This window comes from Nicotiana tomentosiformis, chromosome 2, assembly GCF_000390325.3.
Source record: "Nicotiana tomentosiformis chromosome 2, ASM39032v3, whole genome shotgun sequence".
Taxonomy (NCBI): Eukaryota; Viridiplantae; Streptophyta; class Magnoliopsida; order Solanales; family Solanaceae; genus Nicotiana; species Nicotiana tomentosiformis.
Genome location: NC_090813.1, coordinates 194,565,275 through 194,578,859, shown reverse-complemented (window position 1 = coordinate 194,578,859; position 13,585 = coordinate 194,565,275).

Genomic DNA, 13,585 nt, shown 5'->3' with positions numbered 1-13,585 from the left:
CCCATCTTGCATTTCAAAATTCCTACTCTTTAAAATAAAATATCTACAATCATTTGGAGTGGAACCCAAATTTTGCGTTCCACCACGTTGAACCTCAGCAAGTCTAATATTCTTGTAGGATCTAATGCCAGATCGATTGTGAGCTACAATATGCCTCTTCAAAGAATCACAAATGGACCTATGTCTAGCCATTAGGCGCGATATGGAAGGGAGCAAATTATGATTGTGATCGTGAACGAACTTAGAGATGTGCCAACAACCAGAATCATCCAAAACAGCAGTGAGCCTAGCTTTACAATTGTTACTCTTGGTGGTAAACTTAGTTTTGCGAATCGTAGCCCTATCACAATAGTAAGTTATGTATCTGGCAGTTTCACCACCCTTATTGTTGGAATTTCTTTTGACGACGGAGAATCCTTTCAATCGTGCATGTTCTTTGTAGAATGCAAACAAAAAATTATTTTCTCTATATCGCATTCCATAGATTGGACCTACAATCACATCCTCTTCATTGAAATCATTCTCTATTTTCCGATCAACATCATATAACTCTAACTCATTTCCTAAAAACTGCTCCACATCATCGTTAGCTTCTCCATAATATTCTTTATCGGGTTCTTCTTCATCATCATCTAAGTACACATTATTGTTGAAAATGCTGTGAGAATCAACATCGACCCGTTCGTATTCATTCAACAAACTGTCATCTGATGTCATCCCTAAGATCTGTACAACTTGATCAAACCTATTATCTTGGTTCATATTCATGGTTGTTGTATTTGTGTTATGTTCATTGGATTCATATTTTCTTGCACATCCAAATTTTCTTAGGTTGAATCCATTTTTAGATAAGGAGGAAGTTTTCACTTCGACTTGGGTTGAAGAGGAGGAAGTATTGACACTACTAAATCTGGTGAATTCAAATTTTCTTCCTCCTACTAAATCATATACCGTATATTTTTTTAAATACAATAATTTGTTATACACATAAAATAAAATATGATGTAATGACTTTTCAGCTTCCTCCGTATGTAATAATGGATGATTTCACGCTGCTCAATGCTTGGGAATAGAAAGAAGCTCTCCATGTTTAATATTCTGTTTTGGAGGGAAAATTGTAGGGCCAAATAAGAACGAGGTCGTTGATGTAATTTTACCCGTGTGGCCACAGTCTGTCCACATTAGTGTGGCCGTTTAGAAGAATCCTTTTTCCTTTTCTTTTCCTTCGTCTTAACGTTTCATTTTAAAAAGTAAAATAATAATGTATTTCAAAATTAAAACTGAACTCTAATGAGTTTCCTTTAATCATAGCAAAATCATAATTAATTAGTTTGATTTAGTTCATAGGGAGCACAATACTTAAATAGTGGGCTTTAATTTGGTCGACTAAACGTTAATCAATTCAAGTTTTTGGTAATTGGGTAGGCCAGTTGAGAGAAGTAGTTTTCTTTTTCCAAACTAGAACTAATTTAAAATGTAATGGTAGTTTCTTTTCGTCAAAACAAAAGTACTTGTAACTAGATGAAACACATGAATTATAAGCATGGAGACTCCCTACTAACGACTCTTTAATTCTTTCAATTAATGACACATGGTTTGCAGCATATTAAACAATTCTACGTTGTTTTATTTTGATTCTTATCATTAAATGTATGCAGTCAGTTCATTCATACTCCATCTATTATAAATTATCTATCGTGTTTCTTTTTTACACGTCCCTTAATAAACACTAACCAGAAGGACGGTTTGACTATTATCCTTATTTATGTCATAAGGTATAGTCTATCTTCATTGAACAATTATTATTAAGGGTAAAATGCGAAAATATAATTTATTTTGGCTTGAACTTCTAAAATGACAAATAATTTGAGACAACTATTTTTAGAAAGTACGACAGATAATATGAGACGGGGAGAGTACAATGGTATCGCTGAATAAATAGTGATGATGAAAAGAGCAGAAATAAAATTTAAAATTAATAAGTTATAGAATAAATGAGAAAATACAATATGCTCTCATTTAAACGCTCCTCTCTTGCTTTAATTTGCAATACCTTTTAGTTTTACTTTTATTTATCTTCTTAATTAACCAAAAATATATATGATTGGATTCATCTCCCAACAAAATATGATATTTGTTTTCTTTTTGGATAATTGAAAAAATCATCGGAGGGTCAGTGACGCTCAAATCAGAATTTAGTGGATCATAAGCGCACTCCTTAACATTTCTCCACTTAAATATCGGACTTTTGTCTGGGTTCAATGTGCTCCTAAGGCGCACATCTCGTGCTATGTTCTTACATGTTAGATCAAAACATTGAGGGGTCATTTGGTTCGTGGAAAGAGTTATATATAATGTGATTATAATCCAGGGATTAATCCATGGAATATTTAGTACTAGAGTTTTGTTTGGTTGGTTGGTTTAAAAATGTGATATACGATATATAATCTCAAACTTGTGCTTGGTTTGAAACTAAATAAACTTGAAGAAATATTTTGTTTTCATTTTTAACCCTGGTGGCCCAAGTTTCGTCACGACTCGAAGGGCAAGGGGCCTCCGAACCAGAGGGAGACGATGCCGATCTTCATCAAGTTAGGGAAGTCGAGGAGGAGGTAGAGACCGAAGCTTCCCGGGATGTGGGCAATGCACCGAAGGAAGCACTTGGTGTGATAGAAATCACCGAGTCACCTTCGTTTACTGAGTCCATGTACAACGAGGCTCAGGCGGTGAAGGATCGTCCCAACGAGGGTGTCCTCAGAGCGGACGACCCCTTCTGCAGCTTTTTTGAGGGAGTGGACTCTATGGCCACAGAGGACGTCACCGGGTTGGGTGATTTAGAGATACCGAGGAAGAACCCATCTTCGGGAGCAAGCGGACCTTCCTCGATCCCCAAACTGATCAATCAATTCCCTGCCCCGAGTATGAATCCTGGCCGGAAGCGATTTATCACTATCTCCCTTCCGTATGATGCACGGGTCCTCTCCGCCCCGTAGGGGTGGCTAGTTATCTTCAGTGTCTGGTGATCGAGGACTATCAGGCCAAGATAACTGAGGTGGATGCACCCTGTTTGTTTAATGAAGCACAACAAGCATTAAACCGGGTAACTTTAGATATTCCTCAATGGTTTTCAATTTGTACTTAGGCTATTACATATAACTCTAATATTTTCTCTTTATGCTTGTAGGCCTCGGTGCTTCATCACGAGACTTTTCTCCGATACCGGGATGAGTTGAAACAGCTTGAAGCCGAGGTTCGAGGGCTCACTAAGAAGAGAGATTCTTACAAACTTCTCAGTGAGCAGCATGAGGGGGAGGCTAAGAGCGTCCGAGCTGAACTCGAGGTGGCTCGGAAGGAGCATGCCAATCTGGTCGAGCAGGTAAAAATATTTGAGGTTAGTTCCACGAGCTAGAATCAGTGACTAATGATCGAAAATTGCAGGTCCAATAGAAAATTGACCAGGTCGCCCAACTTCGTGTTGAGATGGACGTTGTCAAGGTCGAGACCGACGAATGTAGAGGCAGGATAGACCGTCTAGGATAAAAAAAAAGATACTGCTCGGGCGCAGCTGTCTACGGCTGAGGTACATCTTCGAGCAGCAAAGGAAAGGGCCGAGGTACAGGCCAAAAAGGTTGAAGAGCTCCAGTCTCGGCTAAGTTCGGATGCCTTTGATCGAGAAATTATGGCCAAGGAACTTGAAACAGCCAAGTCAGCGACCGTATTTGTTAAAGCCGACGCCGATGAGATGGTGGCCCAATACAAGGCTGATGCAGAGGCAGCCTAGGACCTCTTGAAAGACATCGTTGAATATGAGAAGCCACAGCCACGAAGAGAGGACCTCGAGGAGATTCATTCTCGGGGTTTTGATCTATCGGCCGAGATCGAAATCGCTAAGGGGCTCGAGGCCGAGGCCAAGAAGTTAGCTTACCCCGAAGAAGAAGAAGAAGACTCTGAGGGTTCCGATGCATCTGGGGGCGAAGAAGACCAAGCTATTTAGATGCCTTTGTAGATATTTTTGCTTTTTTCGTACTTGTGCACTTTTGTACTTTTTGTTAAGGCCATTTGGCCTTTGTAAAGACTGTATATATAATATAAGGCTTGTTTTTCCCTTCGACAATTTACGAGTTTTGTTTCCCTTTGCTTTATTATTTATGTTTCCAAAGATCGAAATGCCTTAGCATGAACTAGATAGGTCATGTTCGGAAGTTCGAACAGACCTTGCCTTTGACATTATTTTGTCTAAGGCATCGTGGGGGTTCGGTATGACTAGAAAATTTCCCCAAAGTACTTATAATAAGAAAATAATTATTATAGTTTGCCGAGGGTAGACTTTAGAAATGGTTTAGAAATGTTTTCAAGGCCTTTTTTTTACTACTGGTCACGGACATCTCAGAGCCAGTTTAATATGGTCGTAGCCTTTTTAGTTTGGGTGTTTCCTAGTGGGCTTGTCACCTTGAGTTATCCGGGCTTGCCTAAGATAATAGTCCCCGAATGGGGATGGACGTAGCCTTTAAGGTTCGGGCGCTGCCTAATAGGTCTTGTGCCCCCGGTCTCCCTCAGGTCGAGCCATCCGAGTTTGTTTTTGGACGGCATTCCCCAATTGGGAGTGATCGTTTAAACCCAGATAAAGGTGGCCCTTGGGCTCGATACCTTTAGGGGATCAGATGTAGGAAATTCCTTAAGAGGAAAGAAAAAGAGATATATATAAAATATTTATTCGCAAGGTAGAAACTTCTTTTTATTCTTGTGCGTAATAGTTACACATGTGTACAAACTTTGTGTCAGGGCTCGAGCAGTCTATGCGGGCACAGTTCATTTGACCGTTTGGCCCTTACAGTAAATCCTGTCGATCGAGTCGAGACCATTCAATCATAATGTTTCTTTCCTTGTTGAAGTCGTTAAACGAGGGTAATTTCCCCTAGTGTTCGAGGCTGATTGTAGAGAGGCCTCGAATACTGTTGTTGTGATCTTCGATACCGATTCGTAACCGGCCTTCAATTCTAATTTAGCATGAATTACTCTTGCCTCGTTGAAAACCTTGCCGTAAAACCCATTTGGGACAAAACCGGTTAAAGGAAAAAAGAGTGCAACGCGTGCTTTCAGGCCTAAAAATTGTATCGGTCCTTGTTTGTTACCTACAAGTGTTAGATCAAAATAAAAGAAATGAACGGGGTCATACCTTAGCAGTAGTGTCGCTTTAAGTGAGCTATGTTCTAATTGTTCGGTAGTTGCTCATCATTCAGTGTTCCGACTTTGTACGATCCTTTACCGGTGATCTCGATAATTTGATAAGGGCCTTCCCAGTTTGGTCCCAACTTTCCTTCATTCGGGTTTCGGGTATTTAGTGTGACCTTCCTCAGCACTAAGTCCCCGATATTGAAATGTCGAAGGTTGGCCCTTCGATTGCAATATCTCTAGATCCGCTATTTTTTGGCAGCCAACCGGACAAGGGCTACTTTGCGCCTTTCATCTAATAGATCTAGGCTCGTATTCATAGCCTCGTCATTTGATTCCTCAGTTGCATATTGGAACCTGAGACTCGGTTCTCCGACTTCGATCGGTATTAGAGCTTCGGCGCCGTAAACCAGTGAGAACGGGGTGGCCCCGGTACTGGACTTCGAGGTCGCACGGTATGCCCATAGAATTTCGGGTAGAATTTCCCTCCATTTTCCTTTTTGCATCGGTCAACCTTTTTTGAGGTTTTGGAGTATGGTTTTGTTGTTCGATTCTGCTTTTTCGTTCCCACTTGGGTGGTAGGGTATTGATAGGATCCTTTTGATCTTATGATCTTAGGGAATTTTGCTTACCTTGCTGCCGATGAATTGTTTTCCGTTGTCGTATATGATCTCGGCCGGCATTCCGAACCGACATATGATGTGGTCCCAAATGAAATCGATGACTTCTTTCTCCCTGACCTTTTAGTATGCCTGGGCTTCCACCCACTTAGAAAAATAATCAGTCATAAACAATATAAATTGAGCCTTACCGGCTGACCATGGAGGGGGGCCAACGGTATCCATTCCCTAGTTCATGAACGACCATGGCGATAAAACCGAATGCAGCAGCTCCCCAGGCTGATGAATCATTGGAGCGTGTCTTTGAAATTCATCACATTTTCGTACGAACTCTTTCGCGTCCTTTTCCATATCTATCTAATAGTAGCCGGCTCTGATCACTTTCCGAACCAATGATTCGGCACCAGAATGATTTTTACAGGTGCCTTCGTGGATTTCCCTCAAAACTTACTCTGTATCCCCTGGTCCTAAACATACCGCGAGTGGGCCATTGAATGTTCTTTTGAACATGGTTCCTTCTTCGAACAGGCTAAACTGGGCTGCCTTTGTACGCAGGGCCCTCTATTCTTTTGTATCCGAGGGCAATTTTCCGGTCTTCAGATATTCTATATATTTATTCCTCCAGTCCCAAGTTAGGCTCATTGAGTTAATATCTGTATGACCTTCTTCAACTACCGATCTCATAAGTTGTACGACTGCCCCTGAGTTGAACTCATCATCCTCGATCAATGACCCTAGCTTAGCGAGGACATCGGCCTCACTGTTTTGATCCCGAGGTACGTGTTGCAAATCCCATTCTTTGAACCGATGTAATGTCACCTGCAACTTATGCAGGTACCTTTGCACTCGTTCTTCTTTGACCTAGAACGTCCCGGTAAATTGGTTCACCACAAGGAGGGGGTCGCACTTGGCTTCGATCACCTCTGCCCCCAAGCTTTTGGCTAGTTGAAGACCTGCAATCATGGCCTCATATTCGGTCTCGTTGTTAGTCAATTTCACGGTCTTAATAGATTTTCTGACTACATTGCCTATTGGTGGCTTCAATACGATGCCAAGTCCGAAACCCTTTGGCGTTCGAGGCGTCGTCCGTAAAGAGGGTCCAGATCCCCAAGGAGGTTCCTGAGTTGTTTAATAATTCTCTTTCGACCTCAGGTATTAGGGCCGGTGTAAAGTCGGCCACAAAATCTGTTTCAGATTTAATGGCGGTTTGGGGTCGATATTCAATATCGTACCCATTGATTTCCATGGCCCATTTGGCCAACCGACCCGAGAGTTAGGGCTTATGCATGACATTTCTCAATGGGTAAGTAGTCACGGCACATATGGGGTGACACTTGAAGTATGGTTTTAGTTTTCTCGAGGCACTTACCAAATCGAGTGCCAGCTTTTCTAGGTGAGGGTACCTAGTTTCGGCCTCACCTAGGGTTCTGCTAACATAGTAAATTGGAAATTGCGTACCTTGCTCTTCCCGGACCAGGACTCCACTTACCGTTATCTCCAATACTGCCAAGTACAAGTATAGTTGTTTGTTTGTCTTCGGCGTGTGAAGTAGCGGTGGACTCGATAGAAACCACTTGAGTTCCTCCAAGGCCCGTTGTCACTCTAGGGTCTATGAGAAGTTATTCTTCTTCTTCAATAGTGCGAAGAACCGGTGGCTTTTGTCGGAGGACATTGAAATGAATCGCCTCAGGGCGGCTATGCGCCCGGTTAATTTTTGCACGACCTTCACGTTTTCCACAATAGTGATTTCTTCGATGGCTTTGATCTTGTCGGGGTTGATCTCGATTCCCCGGTTGGATACCATGAATCCGAGGAATTTACCTGACCCAACTCCAAACGCACATTTCTCCGGATTCAGCTTCATATTGTATTTATACAATATGTTGAAGGTTTCCTGCAAATGTTTTAAATGGTCCTCTTCTCGCAGGGACTTAACTAACATATCATCAATGTAAACCTCCATTGATTTTCTTATTTTTTCCTCGAACTTCCAGTTTACTAGGCATTGGTAAGTGGCACCAGCATTTTTTAACCCGAATGGCATCACGTTATAGCAGTATGTGCCGTATTTAGTGATGAAGGAGGTTTTTTCCGGATCACCCGGGTTCATCCATTTTTTGTTGTACCCGGAGTAGACATCGAGAAAACTGAGGATCTCGTGGCCGGTCGTAGCGTCGATCATGCGATCGATGTTAGGCAAAGATAAAGAGTCCTTGGGACATGCCTTATTCAAATCCTTATAGTCTACACACATTCTTAATTTATTCCCTTTTTTAGGGACTACCACTATATTTGCTAACCAATCCGGGTATTTGACCTCCAGAATGGACCCTATTTTAAGGAGCTTAGATACCTCGTCTGTGATAAAAGCATGTTTGACCTCGGACTAGGGTCTCCTCTTCTACTTGACTGGATTGAACTTCGGGTCCAGGCTCAGTTGGTGAGTAGTTATCTCCGGCGGGATCCCTATCATATCAAGGTGGGACCAAGCGAAACAATCTTCATTAGCTAAAAGAAATTTAATGAGTTTTTTCCTGAGCTCGGAGCTTAACCCCGTGCCCAAGTATACCTTTCGATCGGGCAAGGGTTCACTCAATGTGACTTATTCTAGTTCCTCGACCATTGATTTTGTAGCGTCGGAGTCATCGGGGGCTATGACAGATCTGGGGACCTCGTAATCATCGTCTTCATCAGTCCCTTGTTTCTTTGGTTGAGTGAGAGATAGTGTCAGTAATTGCTATTTAGCTTTTGATCTGTGACCGAACCTGGCCCCTTTGTCGTTGCAAGTGTGGATATCGGAATCTCTTCTTCGACCGCAAACATCTCCTTTGCGGCTAGCTATTCTCCGTATATTGTTTTAATCCCACCTGGTGTGGGGAATTTTAACACTCGGTGCAGAGTCGAGGGCGATGCCCTCATGTTGTGGATCCATGGCCTCCCAAACAAAGTGGTGTACCTCATGTCTCCTTCGATCACATAAAACTTAGCTTCCTGGATGGTCTCGGTGGTTTTCACCAGTAAGGTTATCTCCCCCTTAGTGGTTTCACATGCCATGTTGAATCCGTTTAGTACTCGAACTACAGGCACAATTTGATCTTGTAGACTGAGCTGCTCCACGACCCTTGATCGGATGATGTTCTTCGAGCTACCTGGATCAATTAACACACGCTTAACTCGAAATTTATTTACGAGTAAATATATTACCAGTGCATCATTGTGGGGTTGCACAATCCCTTCCGCGTCCTCGTTGTTGAAAGACAAAGTTCCTTCTGATATGTAATCTCGAGTCTGTTTTTCCCTCATGATGGACACTTTGGTGCACTTCAACATTCGTCCCCTGAGGGACAACGACCCCACTGATAATCTTGTTAATGACGTGTTGAGGTTCTTCTTGTTCGATCTGTTTGTAAAAATACCTATTCCTGAAATGATTCTTGGCTCGGTCGCTCAGGAATTCTTGAAGATGCCCGTTGTTGAATAGTCGAGCTACTTCCTCTCTCAACTGTCGGCAATCCTCCATTTTGTGGCCGTGAGTACCGTGATATTTACACATCTGGATAGGATCTCTTTGGGTTGTATCAGATTGTAGAGGTCGAGGCCATTTTGTATCTTTGATGCGTCCGATAGCTGATACAATGGTGGCAACATCGATGTTAAAGTTGTATTCCGATAACCTCGGTGCCTCTTTAGGCCCGATGGGTTTGTCGAAGCTGTTTTTGCTCATGAGTCCCCGATTTCTCTAACCTCGATCACTTCTCCTTTCATTTCTCATAGAGTTCCTCCCGGACCCACTGCTTCTTCGGTCTCTATTATACAGTTGATACCGATCCCTGTTTGATCTCGGTTCACGGCCGATGTGTCTCTTGACTCTGTCGATGGTTTTGATGGGATAAACTGACCCCGAAAAGGATACCGGTTATGCACGTCAGCCTAAGTAACGGCCGGATATACTATCAAGTTTTGTTTCAACTATTATGAAGCCACCGACCTTCTAACATTGAGCCCTTGGGTGAAAGCCTGAACAGCCCGATCATCAGCTATCAGTGGCAGGTCCATCCGTTCAATTTGAAACCAGGACACGAACTCTCTGAGCATCTCATTATCCTTCTGTTTTACTTTGAAAAGGTCTGACTTCCTAGTCTCGACCTTGATGGCCCCAGCGTGTGCTTTTACGAAAGAATCTACAAGCATATCAAATAGTCAATAAAATTAGGAGGTAAATTGTGATACCATAACATATCCCCTTTTGACAGGGTTTCTCTGAACTTCTTCAACAGGACAGACTCGATCTCATCATCCTCCAAGTCATTTCCTTTGATGGCACATGTGTAAGAAGTTACATGCTCATTTGGGTAGGCTGTTCCGTTATACTTAGAAATCTTAGAATGCGAAATTTCTTAGGGATTGACTTCGGAGCCGCGCTTGGAGGAAAAGGTTTTTGCATGAACTTCTTGGAATCCAGGCCTTTCAATATCAGCGGTGCTCCTGGCATTTGGTCTACCCTGGAATTGTAGGTTTCCACCTTTTTATCATTTTTTATTTTCTTTTCCCCTGATTCTACCCGTTTTGTCAGTTCTTCTAGCATCTTTATGATCTCGGGGTTAGCCCCCAATTCATTTTCATTTGACCTTTCTGTGACCGGTTCATCCCTGCGAGTGATTTCCCGGGCTGGATCGGGTTCAGCTCTGCTCGGTGCACGGATTTGGTTCTGATACTGAGCTATCGCCGCCTGTTAAGCCTGCAGCATTTCGAAGATCACCCTTAAACTGATCTCGTCTCCACCAATATTTTGTGTATTTTGAGCGCCGATCGGGCTCCACCACAGACGCTATTCTCGGGGTCGGTAGGTAGGTTTGTGTCGATAGCCACATGTGAATTAGCATCAATTGGGTCTGCGACCGAAATTCTGAAGGGATCAGTGGGCGGTACTCCGTCACCGAGCACTATGTTGTTATTTTTACCGTGATGACCGGACTCGTTGTCAGCATGTATGGGTGGTAATTGAGAGTTCGACATTTTGAGTGATGTGCCAATGCAATGTCGCAAATAGAGGTTTTTGAGTTCGACTTCAAAGAACAAGGGTAAAGTAGTGTGTGTTATGGAGATTTGTATCAAATAACCACTATTATCCTTAACCCCACGGTGGGTGCCAAACTGTTTACCCTCAAAATCGGATAACAATTGAATTTGTAAGTGGTTTTAAGGATACGTGGATTAACTTGACACAAAATGATAAATCAGATTGCAATTGAAATAACTAACGATAAAGTAAATGCAAACCACACAAATTGAACAGTTTCAGCCTTGGAAGGTTAGCTGCCCTCGAGATGAACGTATTTCGATCGATATCAAGACAGAAAGATGAAAACTTAAAGAGAATAATAATGTATTGCTTTGGAATGTGTTTTACAATGTGTTCAATGAATTATCAGACCCCCCTTTATATAGTAAAGGAGTCCTACTTTAGGTACAATTCTATAAAAAGTAAAAATCTCTTGATTAGTTGATTGTCAGTTCCTTACTGATAAGCGCCGAGATTCCCGCCAAAATATCTGATCGGTCACGAATATTTCGATCTTCTGTTGGTTATGCTAACAATGTTCCTTCGAGCTCAATCGGGGCTAAGGTCGACTTCGGGATTACGGACTCAATATTCTCGAAGGCAGGCGTTCTGACCCCGGATTCTAGCTCGGTGGGACTCGAGGTCGATCTTCAGTCTTTGATTGTCATGTTCCGAGCCTAACCTGCCATGTCGTAGGCGAGCTCGATTTCGACCGTATACACATATCATATTTCTGTATCTGGTAATTATGTTACATTTTTTCGCCATATTTTTATGTTGTAGGATGCTTAGCAGTAACTAAAGGCCACTTTTATGAACAGAATTTAGTTTTCTTGATCATATGCCTTGTCCACGTTTCTTTCGTTTACAGTTTGTTGATCCTAAAGGCCCTTTATAGATGCAGAAAACTAAGGAAATCTAACATATTTCCGGGCTTAGGTCATTGTTTAATTCTCTTTAAGAAAGTGTCTTAAAAATGGCCTGCTCGGCGGAAATTGGCCAAAATCAGCCAAATTTTGCCAAACACTATATTTTCATGGAAAATGACACCGTATAGCTGCTCTCAAAGTAATACCCGAAAAATATATATTTTTTTGTATATATATATATATATATATATATATATATAAATTTTATACATTTTTGTTGGCTTTAGTTTTCAAAATAGTTAATTGTTTATTTTTATGCAATAGTAGCAGTAAACAAAACTCTCCCTTTCTTTACTCGTCCCATTAATAAATTCTCGTAGTAGTAAATTACAAGTCCCTCTAGATCGATATCTGATTTCTAAAATTACTTTATTACTTGAACGATCACATACATTGCGTGAGGTATTTGTCCCTATCACTCAACCCCTTCACTTTCTTACCGGCGACATCTCTTGATATATGCGATTTACACTTTTTTGATGATTTTTTTCTCTTTTATGTCTTTATGGTGTTGCTCTAATGAGAAGCTAGAGGCTTTTCAGCAATTCAAATTGATTTGTAATGTGCTTAATGCCTAATTGTCTCTTCAGAAAGAAAAGGTCTTGATTTTGACAGAATATTCCACCAACTAATCTTTTCCTAGAGATATTTGGGAGTTTGTATGAGCATACAAAGGATATTGAAGTGCTGCAGGTGCTTCAAGGTGATCGATAATCGAAACCAGCTTTTTATGCCAAGCAATTAAGGGTGATGGATGAGTTCAAGGAGCCAAGAGGCAGAGGCGTAGCCATGAGTTGAATCTTACGAGTTCAGAATTTCTTTTAAGTTCCTGAGTTCTAAATCAATAATTTATACATATTCAATGAATTTCATAAGACAAATACAAATTTTGGACCATAAATATTATTAGGTTCGACCGAACATGTGACGAACACACTATCTCCGTCCCTAAACAGGAGGGCGATCGAAGATTATCAACCAATTCAATGTCATACTGTAGCCATGAGTCTGGCGGTACCGGAGGCCTAGCCTTTTTCCCAAAGCTGCATCGACAAAAGGCATGAACGCATAAACTTTTATCACAATGAAGAAGTTTAAAAGATGTACATTTCAGCAAGCATTTGTATATACCCCAAAGATGGTGGAACAGTTAGTCTTCTCTTTTCACCAACATGCATACCTATACAACTTAGTTTAGAAGGGTCTTGGTTTGAACTTTGTATTTATTGCCTTTGGTGCATGCTTAGTGGTGCTTGTTAGTGTGTTTCTTTGAGGGATATTGTGGTGGTTTCGGTATGCATGTTAGCTATAAAGCTATAAGTAATGTAATATCTCTAAGTTATTATATACTTCTTTCGTTTCAATTTATGTGAACTTATTTGACTGAACACGAAACTTAAGAAAAAAAAGAATATTTTTAAACTTGTAGTGTAAAATGAGGCACATATATTTTTTTTGGTTATAAATCATTGCATAAAGGTAAATTGTTTCCAAATATGGAAAGGGGTCTTTCTTTTTAACATAAACTAAAAAGGAAATAGATTCACATAAATTGAAACGGAGGGAGTATGAAGTATGATTATGGCGACAGTTTCTTTTTCCAAGTTAATATATAGTTGAGCCACAACCCCATGTTCCTGATTCTTAGACAATGGGAACTGAACCAAAATGTAGTGCTGTAATGCAACAAACAGAGTCGGATTTGAACATACAAAATTTTAGAAGCCTGGAATACAAGTCGATAAAAATAACTCTATCCAGCTTTCTATAGCTGATAAGTCTCATCATAATTCTAATCTCTG